The sequence below is a fragment of the Balaenoptera acutorostrata genome, chromosome 2, assembly GCF_949987535.1.
Source record: "Balaenoptera acutorostrata chromosome 2, mBalAcu1.1, whole genome shotgun sequence".
NCBI classification, from domain to species: Eukaryota; Metazoa; Chordata; class Mammalia; order Artiodactyla; family Balaenopteridae; genus Balaenoptera; species Balaenoptera acutorostrata.
Window position 1 is genome coordinate 37,834,689 of NC_080065.1, and position 6,283 is coordinate 37,840,971.

Below are 6,283 nucleotides of genomic sequence, written 5' to 3' on the forward strand. Positions count from 1 at the left end.
AAAATCTTATTAAAAGCAGGCTCAGTGTAACTGTAGTTAAGGATCTTCATGTTAGACATTTGTCAGTTATCACAACCTGTAAATAAAGGAAAATATTCAAACTAAACAAAAGTAAATAAATAAATGAAACGGTTCCAGAATGGGATTTCACTGGTGGTCCAGTGGTTAAGACTCTGAGCTTCCACTGCAGGCGGCATGGGTTCAGTCCTGGGCCAGGGAACTAAGATCCCACATGGCATGGCCAAAAAAAAAAAAAAAAGTTTCCAGACTACTAATGCTCCATGCTCTCCAAGCAAATGAAAGTCCTCAGTGAAGGAATGCACCTTCATTTTACACCTCAAAAACTCCCACAAACACTTTTGTAAGGATTATACACATGGCCAAAAATCAGAATACCCAAGGAGACAAAACTTCATGAGTAAAATCTAGCAGAAATGGAGCCTTTAAAATGTCAAATATTAAAATAATAGCACCCACAATTTAAAATAATTCAAATATATGCTTAAAAATAGTTTCAAGAAATTTGAAATATGGTGTAAGAAATTTGAATGGCAATGAAATATTTCTTTTAGAAATGATAAATATAATAATTGCAATAGAAAACTCACTATAGCCTCCCTTCCCGAGGCTTCCGCTTCCTGTTCTGACGGACGCTCCAGCCGTAACAATGATCGGGGACATCCTGCTCTTTGGGACGCTGTTGATGAACGCCGGGGCGGTGCTCAACTTCAAGCTGTGAGTAGGCCGCGTTGGACCGTGGCTCCATCCGGGGGACCCGTAGCCCCGCCTTCGCGAGCGTGTGCACGCCGTACGCCGCCGGCCCCGCCCCCAGGTCCCAGCCCCAAGTTCCGCCTCCAACCGGGTCCATCCTTTTGTGACTCTCCGCGCCGCCGAGACTTGAACTGCGGACTCTCAGTTCCCGCGGGATCCCTCTGCTCGCACCCATGAGAGCCTCAGACCCATCCCCCGAGAATCTCTTAGCCCTAATCTGTACCCGCAGCCCCGCACCTGGCTCCCTCGAACCACTCTCTCCACCCCGTCGGTGGCTGCAGGCATGACTGTGATTGGCTGGGCAAGGGGTGGCCCAGGGAACATCACTGAACCGCGCAAAAGAGGTCACACAGCAAACCAACGGAAAAAGAAGGACACGCAAGGCTTTGGGGAGGAGTCGAGGGAGCCCAGCACAGGTGACAACATCCGGGAGTTCTTGCTGAGCCTCAGATATTTTCGAATCTTCATCGCCCTATGGAATGTCTTCATGATGTTCTGCATGATCGTGCTCTTTGGCTCCTGAGCTCCAGATACAGAACCAGAAACCTTCTCAGAGTGTCTCTTCCTCCATTCCTGACGACTTCAAGAATGTTTCTGCCCAGAAAACCGGTGACCTTCCCAGAAAGTCCAAGCTTGTGGTGGGTGGAAAAAATGTTCGCCAAGATGAGCACAGTTTCCCAGCCACGTCACTGTTTTCTTTTCAAAGATATTTTCACTTTGATCTCTGCCTTGAAATGCTGTCTACTTAAAAGAGTTTGAAGGGTGTTTATGTGAGGGGCTGTGGTATCTACATTGTTTAATCAGATCAGAATCCTTCTTCTACCAAACTTTCACTGGAAACCCATTTCTGGGTATTTCTTGGTTTGTTTTTAATAACCATCCTTTTTTGGTTCAAATTATACAGATTTTTAAAAATCTTTTTTATCCAGGGATCTGAAGCAGAAAGGTTGGCTTTTAAGTTTGATGCACCCTCTTATTGGACTGCATTTGTGAGGAATGAACAAGTTCATAGTTGCTGCGTCTGTGTCCAAATTCCTTCCCCATCCCAATGGGCTCTGCTTGGCCACTCCATGCTGCTGAGGTTGTCCCCAGGGCTTGAAGGGTGAAGTGTTATGGGTTCCTGTGGAAGAGAGGTGCAGAGCAGTTGGCAGGGTGGATGGGGGTTTTATGAGAAACTTTGCCTTGCCTTGAAGCCCTCTATTAAAGTAACTTTTGGGGCCATTAATTGTATAGTTTCTAGAATGAGAGTGATTTATGTGGTGATATTGGGACTCAGTTCTGAAAGCTTGGGTTTTGGGGTCTGCTTTTCAAGTGGATGATTTCAAGGTTGAAAAACAAGCCTCATTGGAGGAAATACAGCATTTTGCATAGAAGCTTCTCTGGTTTAATCGCCAACATGACACTTGGGTGGTCAGTGCCCGGATCCTATAGGTGTTTGATTTATTTGTTGTGGTTTTTGAAATCCTAACTTGCAGGTAACCTGGTGGGAGGAATAAATAAATATGCAGGCTCTTAGAACTAAACAGTATTGAAAATAAAGCTCATTTATGAAAAGGAAAAAAAAAAAAAAAAGAAAACTCACTATAAGGATTTATCAGCAGATTAGCTACATCTGAACAAAGACATTGTAAACGGAAAAGTAGACCAAAGGAAACACTTCAAAATGCAGCATGGAAAAAAAAAAAAGAGAGAGAGAGATATGAAAGGCAGCTAAGAGACAGAGAATATAGAATAAGAAGGTGTAACATATGTATAACTGAAGTTCCAGAAAGAGAAGGAAGGAACTGAGGCAATAGTGCAGAGAAAATTTTCCACAACCAATAGAAGACATTGATTTATAGATTTAGGAATTGTAAAAAATCCCAAACAGGAAAAATATTTCTTAAAAAACCTCATATCTAGTTATATCATAGAGAAATTGCCCAAGAAAGACCATTGGGAGATTTAAGGCAGTCAGAGATAAAAAGATGATTACTGTCAAAGGAACAACATTTAGACTAACAGCCACAATGGTAGTCATAGGAGAGTGGAATGATGTCTTCAATTTGCTGAGAGAAAATAATTGCAGACCGAGATAAAGGAGAAATATATTTATTTTTAGAAAAAAGAGTTTGTCACCAGCAGACGCTCGCAAAAAGAGATTTTAAAGGAAAATAATCACAAGTAGATCTATGATACAACCAAGGAATAAAATAACATAGAAAGTTATAACTACTATAAGCATATATAAGTGAATATAATATTTAAGCATATATGAGTGATAGTAAAAATGTAAGCAAATCATGTTTAAATTACATCGATATCTTGACCTCTTCTCACTACTTCCGTTGCCACTGCCCTGTGCAAAACCAACATCATCTTTTGCTCGGATTATTGCAGTGGTCTTTCTGACCTGTCTTTCTCCCCCTGCCCTCAGTCATATTGATCCTTTTAAAATGTAAATCAGTTCATGACACTCCCATGTTCAAAACTCTCCAATTGCTCCTATATCAGATTAAAAATCCTACAGATCTACAAGGCCCACGGGATCAGGGCCCACCTAACTGAGCCCGCCATTTTGTCTCTATCCTTATTTCAGAATACTTTTCCTCATTGTCTTTATTCCAGTCAAACAGGATTCCCACTGTCCTTGAGTACACCAGCATTGCTGCTGCCTCAGAGCCTTTAAAAGTTATGCCCCCTCTACTTAGAATGCTATCCTTCAAAAAACTCTTGACTCTCTCCCTTATCTCCTTCAAGTCATTACTCAAAAGGTACCTTTCCAAAGAGACCTGACTGAGAAAAGGTACTCTGGAGGGCAACTTCTAATCAACAAGCAATGTTATATTCCTTTTATTACTTTGCTGTTTGACTTACAATCATTCTTTAAAATCATTACATACAGTTTATATACTTCTCTGTGTATTTCAACACTTTTAAAATGAAAAAAAAAAACCATTTAATGAATGAATGAACTAACAAAAAATGAACAATGGCTGTTGATTGGTAATTATCTTTTCCAGAGAGCTCTTACCTTGGGCTTCATATGACATTGCTGCTCACATCTGGGGAAAGTTAGTTGAGCCAGATGCCATCCTTCTTGAAATTGCTAGCAGTCCTATGCTTCTTAAAAGAACACGGAGTTTTTCTTTTAAAAATAACAATAGCCATTCTTAGAAACTCATTCAATAACATTTTTTTTTTTAAAGATTTATTTTTTTATTGATTAATTGATTGATTGATTGATTGCTATGTTGGGTCTTCGTTTCTGTGCTAGGGCTTTCTCTAGTTGTGGCAAGTGGGGGCCACTCTTCATCGCGGTGCGGGGACCGCTCTTCATCGCGGTGCGCGGGCCTTTCACCATCGCGGCCCCTCCCGCTGCGGGGCACAGGCTCCAGACGCGCAGGCTCAGCAATTGTGGCTCACGGGCCCAGCCGCTCCGCGGCATGTGGGATCCTCCCAGACCAGGGCTCGAACCCGTGTCCCCTGCATTATTGGCAGGCAGATTCTCAACCACTGCGCCACCAGGGAAGCCCCCAATAACATTTTTTAACAATAATTTTTTTTCCTTTTTAAAAGCTTTTTATCTTCAAAGTTTCCGCTAAAGCTTTGGATTTTGTTTGCTTTTTGTTCCTAAGCCAAACGATCTGCATAACAACTGTATTTCACTTGAAAGTTCCATGCAGTTGTTAGAAGCTAGCTGCCTGCCCACTGTTTGTGGCATGATATTGGTACAGCTCAGGATTAGCCAACTAAAGTGATAGTATTAATTATTTACATTGTATTTAACTCCTACTCCTTTCCCAAGCTTATGAACAAGCTTTGGAACTAAACCTGCCTATGGTCAAATCCTACCTTTGCCATTTACTAACTGTATAGCCTGGAGTAATTCTATTAATATCTCTGAATCTCTGTTTCTTCAACTTTGTAGGGTAGATATAAAGATTTGAAATAAGATAAGGTAAGATGTCTCTCACCAGTATCTGATGCATATTAGATATTCACTAAATGGAAACAATAACTACACCAGAGTACATTTATTTGGCCAATTCAGAGCTGAAGAATATGAGAATGGGATTAAGAGAGTCTAAGAGGAAGACTAGAATCCATTTCTTTCGACAGATGCTTTCTTCAAAATGTAGGTAGGATTTAGGTCATTAGCCAGTTTTTGTAGATGATAGTGATGCCTGAGATCACAGGCATACAAGAGCTAAGATAGGAATGCAGGGTTCCCAAGAGACCACAAGCCAACAGTCTTTCAAATAAGGCTCGGTGCCTCTAGGGACATCTAGCTTTATTTAGAGCCCTCCTGAAATGATTTGTGTTTTATCTTGGTCCCAGCCTGCAGCTGTATCTGACACCTGGGGTCTTAAAGATCCCCCATGTCCCCCATGAAGTCTTCATTGGCTCTTTTAGCCTAACTCTCGTTCTGACTTCAACAGCACTTCATGATTACTGTACAGTTTCCTAGGGAACCCCAAGTTCCCCCCCAAATGAGGTTCCTGAGGCCGCAGTTCTCTCAGCTACTAGAAGTTCCTTATCTTTTTGTCCTATATTAGTCCTTTACTCCCTCACACACCTGTGAAGTTACATACTGATGCTGGCCCTCTCTTCCCTTCCATCAGCTTAACCTCAGAGCAAATCCAACCTTATAAGGAAATGAACAAGATGGAATATGAGCATTCATGGTAATTGTAGGTCTGTCTGCAAAATTGTGCTCATAATTTTTCCTTGTCTTAGTTTTTGCCTACATTTTTGAAAAATCTAATTTTTACATTTTCCTAAGAGAAACAGGACCATGAATTATGTCTCACAATTTACAGAGCTAATTATATGTCCTATCATTTTGTGTGTTGTTTCAACAGCTTCCTTCTGACAGTCCCCTTCCTCTCTCCCCATGCCCTGTTTTGCACATCCATCATGTAACGCTTGCTCTGCTGCTATAAAGGACTTGGCATGTTGTGATATGAGTAGGTAAGAATGGGACAATATTCTCTCTCTTTTACCCGAATATTTTGCTTACCTAGAGTAGGACCTAATACAAACTTAGTTCTGTTTGTGTAGAACCTAGCAGATTTTCACAAGAGAAAGAGAAAGGTGGAATAATGATTTTAAAGCATTGAGAAGCAAAAGAATGTTCCTTCTGCAACAAGGAGAGTGACTTATTTCTGAAATTGCCTAAATTGAAGCAACTAATATCCAATTAGTATTTTTTCCCTTCATTCTACCACATACAAAAAAAAATTTCCATATAGATCTGAAAGAGTGATTTTCTCTCCTGGCCCTTTCCATTCCCCCACCGCTAAACAGATTTTTATTCTTTTTAACCTAATGACAGGGGGCACTATGTATGCCCCTCATACTGCCCTAGAGGACTTATCTTAATTTTGTGTTTTTTTTTATGTCATTTCCATAGTAGAACTCCAGTAGAACAGATTTCTAAGTGAACACACAATTTAAGATTATACTATTACTCTAAATAATGGAAGAGTGTACTCCATAATTTAAGAGATAAAATGTCACCTATTCATTT

The 6,283-nt window shown here is 40.7% G+C and overlaps 1 long non-coding RNA gene across 1 annotated transcript; it reads left to right on the forward strand.

The window, feature by feature from the left end:
* Window positions 1-645: 645 nt before the first annotated feature.
* LOC130706418 (uncharacterized) lies at window positions 646-2,125 on the forward strand. Its single transcript, XR_009006693.1, has 2 exons — window positions 646-735; window positions 1,001-2,125. It is a non-coding gene; the product is annotated as an uncharacterized LOC130706418 (long non-coding RNA).
* The last annotated feature ends 4,158 nt before the right edge of the window (window positions 2,126-6,283 follow it).